The sequence below is a fragment of the Myotis lucifugus genome, unplaced genomic scaffold (genome assembly GCF_000147115.1).
Source record: "Myotis lucifugus unplaced genomic scaffold, Myoluc2.0 scaffold_32, whole genome shotgun sequence".
Lineage (NCBI taxonomy): Eukaryota > Metazoa > Chordata > Mammalia > Chiroptera > Vespertilionidae > Myotis > Myotis lucifugus.
Window position 1 is genome coordinate 1,366,582 of NW_005871080.1, and position 13,982 is coordinate 1,380,563.

Consider the following 13,982-nt stretch of genomic DNA (forward strand, 5'->3'; position numbering starts at 1 on the left):
TTATATAAGTGCTATATCCTCATTGTTAGTAACAGATGATCAAGTTTGAAAAAACACATCAAGAATATGTTACAAAGAAATTGTATTTTATTGTAATTTTTGCTTCTCTACTGTGTAGAAAACTGCCATTAACGTTTATTCTCCTAAGAGATAAAAGCAGAGCACTCTCACTGGAAGTCTCAGCACAGTTGACCCGGGATAAATGGAAGGACTTTGACTCAGCCACCCCAACCAATGCCTTTCACTTTCGTTATTACTGCGGTAAAGATAATCATATTTACCCGTTATCTACTTACTGCAGGCATGAAAATAAATACTCCTGTCATTGTTATACGTATAACATTGTATATATAATGTCAGCTTTGAGTTCTTTGAGGGACATTACAACTTATAACTATTATAACTATTCCCCATGTACTTGGTGCGAGGCTGTTGAAGCAGGTAGAGTCTCTGCCCACAGGACTGATTGCAGAGCCAGGCCATCTCCTTTCCACCCCCTCCATCCCCTCATAAAGAGGGCAAGTGGGAGAGCACAACAAACGGGAGAGTCCCTGAGCTGGAAAGGCTCTGAGAGAACAACTCGTCCAGACACAAGTGAAATCCACTTTGAAAACAAAATGGCTATTGTGTTCTTCAAATGGGTGAACCGTATGGTATATGGATGATACAGCAATAAACTGGTTTTTAAAACAAGCTTGCATGACCACATGAGTTTGTGTGTGGTGTGCGTAAATGTCTGCTTTTTTGGCCATTCTCCGAACTGAATGGCAAACCTACTCACTAACCCTGTGCTCATTCCATTTGTGGTCTTTGATGGGTTGTGAATGCAGTGATGTTGGTCAGGACCCCAGATGATCTTTCTTAAGAGCTAATGGCAAGTAGTGAAGAAAAGTTATTTAGGCTTTTCTCTTTTTCAGATGCATTAACCTCTCAGGGGTTCTGAGAGGATCTTGTTGACCCATCAGACTTTCCTTTCCACTCTCTTTCCCAACTCAGTTTCTTACTCAGTCCCAAGCTGCTGGTTTCTGACAGTGCATTTAGGAGCTCCACTGACTCAGTGGCTCACACCTGGAAGCTCTTTTTAAAAAAAAAAATATATTTTTATTGATTTTTTACAGAGAGGAAGGGAGAGGGATAGAGAGTTAGAAACATCGATCAGCTGCCTCCTGCACACCCCCTACTGGGGATATGCCCGCAACCAAGGTACATGCCCTTGACTGGAATCAAACCTGGGACCCCTCAGTCCACAGGCCGATGCTCTATCCACTGAGCCAAACCAGTCAGGGCTCACCTGGAAGCTCTCTATGGGGCATTTAGAAATGAGAGACACTTTATATTACTACTATCTATTGGAGAAGGGGCCAGACGTGATGAGAATGCTCTGCATGAGCAGTCATTCATGTAGAACAAAGAGTTATCTGACCCCAGTTGTCAAAAGTGCATGTGATGATAGATAATTGACAGGGTCTAGCTTAAGACTTTGGTTCCTCTTAACATATAAATGCCGGAGAGGTCATTGTCACCCAGAACTTGCCATAAGTCTATAGTCTTTCCTTGGAAATAGTTTTGGTATATAGACTGGTAAGAGATGGTGGAAAGAGCACCTGTTATGAATTTCCTGGAAGTAATGCTTTCATGGGGGCAAAGAAAATAGAAAGAAAAGAATATGTGGCAGGTACTTTTGACTGGCTGACCAACAGCATTTTTGCTGGTTTGTTTTGTTAATTCTCACTTGGGATATTTTTCCCATTGATTTTTAGAAAGAGTGTATGGGAGGGGGAGAGAGAGAGAGAGAAACTTCAATGTAAGAGAGACACATCGTTTGGTTGCCTCCCACACGACCAGGCCAGGAATTGAACCTGCAACTGAGATATACGCCCTTGACTGGGAATCAAGTCCATGACGCTTCAGTGTGAGGGTCAGCGCTCTAACCACTGAGGACGCCATCCAGGGCCCAACAGGAATTTTTTTCCTTCACTTTTCAATTACAGTTTACATTCAGTACTAGTCTGTACTAGCTTCAGATGTACCGCATGGTGGCCAGACAACCATGTACTCCACAGAGTGGTCCCCCCCAGATACTTCAAGTACCCACCTGGCCCCACAAATGACCACAGCAATTTCTAACCCCCTTCCCTCTTGTCTCCTTTCACTAAAGAGGCTGCCAAGGCTAATTGACTTCCCCAGCTTTCCTTGCTGATGAGTGACCATGTGACAATATGCCAACCAATGAGATGTAAGTAAAAGCCTGCCTGGGGTGGGAGTGGGGGCTTCTGGTGAATGTTGCTTTCCTAGTGAAAGGGCTAGCTGGTGTTGCCCCTTCCCATTTGCCTGCTCTGAGTATGGATGTGATGTCCAGAGACGTCCTTCCACATAAGATAAAAATCATGCTGAGGGAAAGCCAGTACAAAGAGTATAGTAAAGGGGAAGCATAGAAAGAGCCTGAACCTCAGGACATGCTTGAGCAGTGGAATAATCGTGACAATTGCTACCCTGGATCTTATATAGAAAAAAAGAAACTCTTTATTGATTTGAGCTAGTTAGTTAGTTTTTCTATTATTCGTAGCTAAACACACAACTAACAATGTAGATTCAAAGGAAAATTGCCTGTGTATGCATAATTTTGTGTATGTCTACCCCTGCCTCTACCCAGAATATTTTGTCAATTGGGATTACCCCACACTATTCCCCAAAGAGTAGTCAAGACTGACAAGGACCTTATTTAAATAACTGCAACATTGTTGAGAGTCTACTACTTAAAAGGCAATACAGAAGAAATGAAAATGAAAAAGATACAGCTCTTACCTTAATGAGCTTACATTTTGAGATAAATAAGAGAATCCGATTCTTTTACTCAATTATTCTGATTTGGTCTGTATTAGAGCCAGGAATAGAATCAATTTTAAAAGCATAGAACACAATAGAAAGCATAGAATATTAGAACCCTTACTATAATTGATTTGGAAAGGATAGAACATGGATTGGGAAGAGATTGGAAATAGAGGTCATGTAGAAAGTTACTGGTATCATTTAGGTCTAGGGCAGTGTCTACATCACAGCCTGGTTCAAAAGATACCATTCATTGCTCAGTGGCTGAACATATGATAAAAAGGCAGAGCTTCTGTGTTATCAAAGATATTCCCCTTTATAGTTGAAAAATTGGCCTTTCAACTGCTTTCCCACATTTTCATGACCATACTTGGTAAAATCCTCTATCCTCATATCAAAATTTGATTAAGTGTCTGGGGAGTTGGAAGAAGTGTTGCTCAGTGGTCAGGAGTGCATACTCTGGCTTCGAATTCTGGCTCTGCTCCTATTTACAAATGTGAATTTGTACTTTGGCAAGTTACTGAATACATCTGTAAAATGCGGGTAAAATTAACACTACTCATAGTGCTGTTGAAATGATTAAATGTCATAGTTTATGTTAAGTGCCTAGAACAGCCGTGGGCGAACTACGGCCCGCGGGCCAGATCCGGCCCGTTTGAAATGAATAAAACTAAAAAAAAAAAAAAAGACCGTACCCTTTTATGTAATGATGTTTACTTTGAATTTATATTAGTTCACACAAACACTCCATCCATGCTTTTGTTCCGGCCCTCTGGTCCAGTTTAAGAACCCATTGTGGCCCTCGAGTCAAAAAGTTTGCCCACCCCTGGCCTAGAACAATGCTTGGCATATACTAAGTGCTCAATAAATACTAGCTATTATATTAGCATTGGGTCAGACCACTGAGAATGCAAACCATAATCTTGCCACTTATGGGTTTAACAGTATTGGGAAAAGTATAGAAATTCAGTTTGTTGAGGTTTCCTAGAAAAGGGGGCAGAATTGAAATGTCTAAATGTAGCACCTCTAAATGCAGGCCCTGGTTCTGTATGTACCTCAAGCTGGGTTTGATACTGGTGATTTATAATGCTTACATACACATATACCCTCCAAACTCTCCCCTGCCAATGTGAAGCTAAGAGTACAGTTGTCATGCACATATACCCTCCAAACTCTCCCCTGCCAATGTGAAGCTAAGAGTACAGTTGTCATGCAGACTTATTTTCCCAAGGCAGCTAGGAGGTAAGCTTCAGACACATGCTCTTTGAACAAGGTAGAGTCAAATCTACCTGCTTCTTGGGACTGGAAAAAGAGATGTTCAAATAAAGATATGCAGTGGCTTATATACAATACAATAGGACCAAAAAATAGAGAAAATTTTAGTGTGAAATAAAAGAAATAGAAAAAAGAAAACAAGATTCAGCTTGGATTAGGAGTGCTTAGAGAAAATTTGTTGGACCATTCTAAACTGGAAGGAAAAAAAGAGTAATCCAATTTTAAGTTAACAGACAATTGAGCAAAATACTTTATATGAATGGCTGGTCTTTGTCTTTTTTTTTTTCTTCATAAAGGTGGCAATATTTTTTCTTTCCCAACAATGTGTGCCATTTTATATAAATGTCTTGTTAATCTCAGTACCCAGGAATGCATATATCCCAACATCATCTTGTAAAGGTATGAGTTTTCTGAGATCGGATTACATCATTACACCCACATAAATATGTAAACTTCATGCTGCATTTATTTAACACAACAAGACCCAGTTACTAAAACCTCCTTTGTTCCTTTTGTTTTCCACCACATGATATTGTTTAGAGGAGTGTTTTGGTTCCAAGCACAAAAGACATTTTTTAAATAAACAAGAATTTGTTTTCCTTGTGAGGATGTGGGTTGTCTATTTGAAGCATTAGAAAAGTCACTTTTTCGGGGCCTAACATTTTCATTTGCACAGAGATCTGCAGTCAGTTGTTGAAGGTGGTGGGTACATGGCAATGTGAAGTGTTCAAGTAGCCAGGGTTGGAGAAGTCCCTTTGCATTTCCTCCTTTCTCCTGCTCTCACACACATGCATGGGGCCACAAACAGATCCCCTCACTCAGTCCTGAGTAAGATCAGGTGGACCTGTGACAGCCCCCTACCTGTTTTCACCACTTCTGTTTGTGGGTGCACATCCTGAGGCAGAGGGGAGAACACAAGGAAGGCGAACCTGACTGGTCACCCACTCAGAGATGGAGTTCAGAACCTCATTCTTTTTCTTGGGAAAGCATAAGGTGTGCTTCTTTGTGACTTTGCATCTTCCTTTAGCTAGAAAGGAGAGATGTGGGACAGGTGAAAGTGCTGATGGGAAAGTGTGTAAAAGCATTGTCATTGGTGTTTCAGAGAAGTTCTACGGTAATGAATTGAAAAAGGATCATTGAAGCTAGTTTTTTTTCCTTTAAAAATATTTTTTTTGTCATTTATAATAAGATTTGAGATTGTATAGTGCAAAGATGATGAAAAGAATTTATAACAACCAAAAGACTATTAAGCAGACTTTTTTTTAAAAAAGCAGACTACAGAGTTTTATTTGTAGGATTCACAAACATGTTCATGTTAATTCAGTTGGTGGTAAAGTTGTTAAAATGGGAAACAAAAAAATATATGCACAAAAGAGTAGGTTCTCCATTTGTGTGTGATAGAGGAAAATAGAGCTAAGAGACTTTGCAGGGAATCAGTATGCCACATTAGTCCTGTAATTAACAATTTACCCTTTGATGTGCTTTTAAATACCTATACCTGGGAGGTGTGTTCCACTAAAATAAATATGTACATAAGTAAGCTAACTCTGCTCTTTTTCATTTGATGTTTTATAATGAAGGCCTTAAATTATTGTTAATTAAAAGTTAAATAAAAGTGTAAGAATATTCCTTTCCTATGTATTTATAGTAAATTAATACAGTGAGAGAGAGGGGGGAATGTTGCTAGTTTTTGTCTTTTTCTCCTTCCTTTGAATTGACCCCATTCATAAAGGAAGTTGGTGATTATGATGCTCAACCTAAGTCCTCCATTTAAATGCATTTATATCTATATTTGTAGTTAAAAGGGAGGAATGAATGATTAATTCCCTCTATTTCCAGGAAAAAGGAATTACTGAAATTAGAAAGATGTGTGCATCCATGACCATTTTTATGATCATTCCCATGATTCTCCAGGCACTTTATTTCATCTCACTATGAATTATGTGAGTGATTGGGTTTCGCATAATTGGCATCATAAAATATTTTATGATGAAGTAGGGGAAGACTTCTCCGCTCTTGGATGGGCATTAAGTGGTATGGGAACACTTGAGCACAGGTGAAAGTTCCTCTACTGCTCTTGAGGTTCATGGACAAAGATAGACGGGTTTCCGATATCAGTAGTAAAGGACACTGGAATGTCAAAAATGCATGTGGCGCCGAAACCAGTTTGGCTCAGTGGATAGAGCGTTGGCCTGAGGACTGAAAGGTCCCAGGTTCAATTCTGGTCAAGGGCATGTACCTGGGTTGCGGGCACATCCCCAGTAGGAGATGTGCAGGAGGCGGCTGATCGATATTTCTGATGTTTCTCTCTCATCGATGTTTCTAACTCTCTATCTCTCTCCCTTCCTCTCTGTAAAAAATCAATAAAAATATATTTTTTAAGAAAATGCATGTGGCACTATGCAAGAGTGTGCTGCGAGAATCATCAAGTTATGGTCTCCAGGTACCTGAAGCTCATAATCTAAAAATACAACCTGCCCATTCCCAGCTCTCTCAGAAGTAGTCAGTGCCTGTGTAACTACTTCTAGACCTTGGACCACTTTTGTGGCCCTGCCAGCCAGCAGACTTGCAGAGAAGGCAGATGCTTTTCATGCTTAAATCTATTCATTATTTTTTCTACTAGGCTCATTTACTGTTAAACAGAAAATTGCCCTTTAAAGAATGACTTGTTCTTGTCTCTCTTATTGAATGCTAAGTCAGAAAACAGTTCTTTTGTTGTTGCTAGAATGAACTTTTTATGTTAAGTAGCTGGCCAGCTTTATAATTGTGCTTTGTAACCATAAAGTACTAATGTAGAAAGCTACACAATAGGGGTACAAGACCTCAACACTAAAATTATTTCCATAAAGACAAATACCAGATGATTTCATTTATATGTGGAATTTAAAAAACAAAATAAATGAACAAGAGAAACAGAAACAAACTCATAGATACAGAAAACAAACTGATGGTTGCCGGATGGGAGGGGGATGGGAGTGGGTGTAAAAGGTGAAAGGGGTTAAGAAGTACAAATTGTCAGTTATAAAAATAGTCATGGGAATGTAAAGTACAACGTAGTCAATAATATTGTATGTTGTCAGATGGATACTGGATTTATTGAGGTGATCACTTCATAAGTTGTATAAATGTCTAATCACTATGTTAAACACCTGAAACTAATATAATAGTATAAACTGTAAAAAAATATTTCGATAGATTCCATGCTTTAAGATGTTCCAATACTCAATCGGTTTTAAGGAGCATTTTTTTATCCTTACATTGGTATTTTACTGGACTAGAGTTTTGCTCGTGTGTATGGCTTTCTCATTTGAAGGACATCAAAGTTCTTCACATCCTACCCTACTACTTCCAAGGATACCTCACTGACTACAATTTTCACAGCCAATCTTGGATGTCATGAAATTTCAACCAGAAAACTGCTGCTGTGTTTAGCATCTATATCTTAGGTAAATTTGTTTATCTGATTAAGTTTGCACTCCTGGAAGTGGGAGAGGACAGGTATATTTTGCTGGGAAAGAAATGAAGAAAATTGAAAGTGTATATGGCCACAGGCATTCTCCTAGGCAGACCTATGAGGCCAAGCACGCCCTCTGTACTGTTAATAGGAAGATGCTATAGGAGTCATTATTTTAAAAAAGGCAAAAAGACTTGAAAGGCTATATGAGGTTATCTATTTTACATTTTTGACCAGAGAAGACCATATCTAGACACCACACTGAAAAAAGATCTGCCAACTTATGACTTTGTCATAAGTAAATGAGCAGGCAATTCATGCAAATTTATTCTAACCACAAAATGAATTTTGAAAGGCCCAGAAGTTTAGAAATATAAAAATATGCTTAATCTAAGTCAATTGAGCATTTTAAAAAGTATTTAAGGTAATCCTAACGAGGGTATGCCAAAATAATATTATAAATAGTGAGTCCAGCTAGTGGAGGCTTGAGGCGGGCTGAGATATGCAGGGAAAGCTATGAGGGGGCCACATCAGTGACCCGAGGAACTGGTAGGATTTAGATAGTTAAGCAAAGAGGGAAGGAGCTGATATTCCAGAAGGTGAGAAAAGCATGAGAAAACACAAGAGAATGGGTTTCCAAACCATGTTTCATGGAATGAAAGGTGAGCACAGCAGAGTCTCCTCAGCCGGGCATCTCAGGTGGGAAGGGCCACGTGTGGCAGCCGTGTCTGAATGTGTGGTTTAGGAGTTTGTACTCTATAGTGGTGTCACAGAACAAGTGCTATATGCATGTATAGTTAGAGGCATTTAAAATAATCATGCTTTTCATATTGCATCTTTCACTTACCATTTTAATGTACTCGATTATTCTCTGTAACATGTGAAAACTACATAGGACGTGAAAGTGAAGGGTGGAGTGGGATGACTAGTATTTACTATATGCCTGCCAGGCACTGTAAATATACAGATTTCTTAAGGTACTGAATTAATTGCTAATTGTATGACTTGTGCAAGCCAATGTCTCTGTGACTCTATTTACTTAAATATAAAATAAAGATAATAATATCCCTACAACTATGTACCTACCTCTCCACCTAGACATCTAATGGACTGGGAAATTCTGAAGGGAGAGGCTCAACAAATATTTGCTCAGTGGATACCTGCATGGGCTGTTTTGAGGACCAAATGAATTGAGTAATGACTGAGAAAATTACATTTTATAAACAGCAGAGCAAAATGTAAATGAGGAAGGGAACTCTTCCATTTGCTCACCTCCCAATTCTCTTCTGAAATTGCAGTAGTCCTTACCTGTAGCTACTGCTTTCTGCAGTTTGTTACCTGTAGTCAGTTGTGGTCCAAAAATATTAAATGGAAAATTCCAGAAATAAACAATTCATAAGTTTTAAATTGTATGCCATTTTGAGAAGCCTGATGAAATCATGTGAGTCTAGCTCTGTCCCACCTGGGACATTTGTGTAAGTATACTCTATGATGTTTGCACAATGAGGAGATCATCTAACAATGCATTTCTCAGAATGTATCTCAGTTGTTAAGTGATGCATAATAAGGTTCAGTATTACCCGAGGTTTTAGGCATCTCCTGGGGAACTTGGAATGTATCCCTTGTGGATAAGAGGGGACTATTATATATGCTAATTCCGGAATTGGGTAGAGAGTCATTCCCACCTCAAATTCAGGCTACCCAACTTCTAGCAGAAACACTTTTATGGGCTCACCAAATTCATTTTTATACCTTTACTTCTCCTGCACTAAGATGAGGCCATGTGACTGAGTTCTAGCTAATACTCTGGGGGTGAACATGGAACATAGGCAAAGTCCCTGAAATGTCTAGAAAGTGACCCTGAAATCACCTTCAAGATTCTTCACATTCTCTCTTTATATGTTGGCTGGATAACACCGGGTGACTAGGAAGCTGTATTAATTTGCTAGGATGGCTATAAAAAAGTACCATGGACTGGGTCACATAAACAACAGATTTTATTTCCTCACAGTTCTGGAGGATAAAAGTCTGAGATAAAGATGCCACAGGGTTGGTTCCTCCTGAGGACTGTAAAGGAAGGGTCTGTTTCAGGCTTCTCTCCTTTGGCTTGTACATGGCTGTCTTCTCCCTATGTCTTCACATCGTCTTCCATCTGTGTATGTCTGTGTCCAAATTTCCCCCTCTTATGGGGACACCAGTTATATTTGGTTAAAGCCCACTCTAATGATCTAATTTTAACTTAATTACCTTTATAAATACCCTGCCTCTAAGTATGGTCACATTCTGAGATTCCTGGCGGACAATACCTAAACATATGAATGTTAGGAAAAGACACAAATACAATAAGCTTATAATAAAAGTTATGAAGTTAGGGGGAGTCTAGATATTCCCTGCTCCCTAACATGCATTGACTGTGACATAAGCTAGAAACTCAGTGAGATTTTGGTGTTATAATAGCAGCTGGGATTTCTATAATAATAAAAGCATAATATGCTAATTAGACCAGACATCCTTCCGGATGACCTTCCAAATGAAATCGTGGCAGCAGGGGTCAAGGCAGAGGCAGCACAGGTAGAGGCTCCCCTTCATCCCCCGGCAGTGGCAGCAGTGGGACCCAAGCCCCTTGCATGAATTTCATGCATTGGGCCTTTAGTCTTTAATAATACAGAAATTGGCAACATGACTAGGGTGCACCCAGCTGGTGTGCTCAGTGGTTGAGTGTCAACCTATGAACCAGGAGGTCACAGTTCAATTCCCTGTCAAGGCATATGCCTGGGTTGTGGGCTTGATCCCCAGGGCGGGGTGTGCAGGAGGCAGCTGATCAACAATTCTCTTTCATCATTGATGTTTCTATCTCTCTCTCTCCCTCTCCCTTCCTCTCTGAAACCAATAAAAATATATTTTTTAAAAGATGAGGGTGCTATATAAATATATGGCTTTGGCTTAGCAGTGGGAGGATGCAGGTATCAATTGGCAAAGGTGACCATTTCTAAGCCCGTCAGTAGAAAATAAGATTGAAAAAAAATTAAAAACCCATTAAGATGCAAGCATTTGTTAAAGATCAGATTAAGAGTGTGGCTTTTCAACCAAGCGTGATGGCAATGAGGTGACTGCCATTAAATTGCGACAGTAAGGCACAGAGCGAGGAAAAAGAAATAAAGCGTATTTGAGAATTATGTTTAGAAAATAATTGGAGGATGATTACTTAGTCAATTCGGATGAACGTGACTTAAGTAGATCAGAAATATTCTATGCTTTTGAGGGAACTGTATTACCAAAGAAAACACAAACTGCAAGTTTGGATTACAAACAGAAAGCTTGACTATTCAAACAGTAAGACAACTTTCGGACTCCCAAGTTTCTGTAACTGAAAGTGGCTCATTGAAACTGTGCGGGTTGCAAGAGGGAAATTCAGTTCTCTCAAGTCCCCAATTCAGTCACAGCCAAAGAAGATGCTGGACAAGGAAGAAGCTCCCAGATGGGAGAGACAACGGCCAAGGATAAATGGTCCAAAGAGTCCTCCCAAAGAGTGGAAGCAGGGCCTGTACAAGAACATCTTCCCTTACCCCTATTCCAGGGTAGGAGATCCTCAGAGTGTCTGCCCAGCAGGATTTGAGAATTGCTTTAACTCATGTCTGCTTCCTCTTCCCAAATGGAAATGTTTTTGGTGGTAATTCTGCACCCATTCCACTGCTGAATTTTGGGAGTATGTGTGTCCAGAGGCAGATAACTTGTAGTTTATTTAGTTTCTGGTTTATGAGAACTTGAGAAATTCCATCTGAACTTGATGGAGGGTGGGATCATTACTCAGAGAACCCAGTCTTTGGGCTGAATGCAGGGGTAGAATGGGAATTGGGCTGCCTCTCATGGGGAAATGGAAGTTTTGTCTGTGTGTGGAGGAGGGGGGTGAAATAGATATGTGGTGGGAAGGGAAGACTATGGCAGAGATATTTTCACATGCTCACCAAATCTGCTTTCTTTTCCAACAGGCATGTAGCAAATTTATTTTCCCCAGCATCTCCTTCAGTTAGATGAAGCCATATAACTTACTGAGTTCTGACCAGTGGCATGTGTAGAAAAGTAATATAAACCTCTTCTGGGCCTGACATCTAAAATGTCTTATAAATCCTCTGCAATTCCTCTTTCCTCATCCCCCTGTTGGATGATGCTAGGGTGGTTTGACAGCGCAGTTGAAGATTGAAGAAACTGGAGTACCTGAATGGGTGCATGGAGCAGAGTCAAGACCCTCCCTTCCCCTGACCCTTTGCTCCATCTAAATCCATCCAACCCTCACTGAACTGAGACATAAGTGAGAAATACACTGCTATTGTGTTAGGCCACTGAGATTTGGAGACCATTCGTTACAGCAGTTGGTTTAGTCTGACTGACAGAGCCATCGATGTTGCCAGGTGATCCTTTTACTCCTTCCCAGTTTATTCCTTTCACATTCCCCATAATGACCACTTCACTGAGCTCATGCATTCAATAGAGTAGCAAAAGATTCAGCCAGCACACTCTCAAATTTAAAACCCCACAGGTCCCAACCCCCTCACTCTCTATATATGTAAATTCTCTGAGAAGTAGTCCATGATGTTATTTTAAATAGTACCTCTGTGTAGATGTACTACACCTACTTCTTCAGTATGACTTCTTTCCTGAATTCCAGACCTAAATTTCTGATCGGTTACTTAGCATGTTCCCAGGATCAAGTTGAGTCTGATTTTCAAGTAAGAAAATCACCACTATAGTCATCTTCATCTCAAAATCTGGGTCTTTATTCTCAGTTAATGGGATCACAAGTCTTCCTGTAATGATTTTTTAATTCTTCCCTCCACCTTCACTCTAATACCTGACAGTGTTTCTCTATTGTCTCATACATCTATTCCTTCCTTCTCCTCCTTCATTAATCAGGACCTCCTCATTCTATCTCTGGCCCATTAATGGTTTTACCTGACTCTAGTCTCTCTTCCTTAACTCTATCCTTCTAATACTTTCATAATTATATTTGTAAAATTGTGGTGGATGATGACACTCCTTTTCTAAGAAGCTCTAGTAGCATTTCATTATTTACAAAATAAATCCACATTCTTTAACATAGCATTTAAGAGTCCTTATCTGTTCATTTGAACCTAATGTTTAGTTCCTACCTCTATACTCCAACTCTACTAGTCTCCTCTGCATTACTGTCTCTACTTTAATATCCCCTATTACTGCTATCAGTTGCTAATAAAGGTTCTCAATTACTGTCAATGACTGTTTACCTCAGAAACATTAGAGGACTTTAACATCTTATATTATTTAGGTCACATCTTTATAGATATTATGGTCCTCTTAATCTAGTTCACATTGTGGACAAGAATGAAAAAAATTATAATACCTTTAAAAACAAAAAGTGTTTCAGGAACAGCTGAGTCAGAATCTGCAGGGGTAGAGTTTCCCCAAGCATTTCTGACATGCAACAGGTTTGGGAACCGCTCATAGGTGAGTTGAGAATAAGAAAGAATAGAACAAGGCATCCTGTCTAATAAAAGAGTAATATGCAAATTAACCATCACCCCACGACAAAGATGGCAGCACCCATAGTGGCAGGGAGTGGAGGGGACGCTGGCGGTGTCGCCCTGGTGACGCAAGCCCTGCATCCTGTGCCCCGGCTGTGTAGAGGGAGGGGCCTCTGGCAAGAGGCCGGGGCGCGGGACACTGGCATCATTGCAGGCCAGGCTGAGGCTCCCCCCCCCCCATGCTCAAATTTTGTGCACCGGGCCTCTAGTTAAATATATACTCCAAATAATACTACCAAGGAATGGAGAAGGGAAATATCATTATGAAATCAGGGAATATTTCTGTGAGTCATTATGCTTACAACATGCTAGATACACTAGGACCTGGAGTCAAAAAAAGGAAAGTCCCCTCACTCATGTAGGATCTTTATCACTGGGAAGAATATGAATAGAGGGAAAGTGACTTTCTTGAAGTAGATGCGTTGTTAAATATACATTAACTTAAAATGCACTATGGTAAATGTCATATCCAGCAGCACGGAGAGTGTATGTGCCAGGAAACCTATCCTCGCCACAGAAAAGAGACAAAAGCACACTGACAAGTGATTAAAGCTGATGGCACGAGGAGGTGAGATGACAAAGGCATTTGTGTCCAACTGGCTATCCTGTCAAGAGGGGAAGTGAGAGAGAAAGAGCCATTAAGGACTCCACTCTCTCTGGCCCTGAATGAAGAAACAAAAACAGCAATTGAATAGCTCATACTAACAAATGAATAAGTTGATGGTAGAAAGGACCATGACTTGCTAAGAACTCTACGATGAGTCAGCCTCTCTATTCTGACCTGACAGATGAATAGGGGAATTATATCTATTTTGCTTTTGTTCTTGTCTTTAGCAGTCAGGAAGCCATACAGTAACTTAAGGTGG

General features: G+C 40.0%; 1 long non-coding RNA gene across 1 annotated transcript in view; it reads left to right on the top strand.

Annotated features, from left to right (window-relative positions):
• The first annotated feature begins 202 nt into the window (after positions 1-202).
• The window catches only part of LOC111825559, a 30,495-nt gene continuing 16,715 nt past the window's right edge, over positions 203-13,982 (top strand). The window contains exons 1-2 of the long non-coding RNA XR_002828750.1: positions 203-261; positions 2,159-2,236. This is a non-coding gene — a long non-coding RNA (uncharacterized LOC111825559). The remainder of the gene's footprint in view (positions 262-2,158; positions 2,237-13,982) is intronic.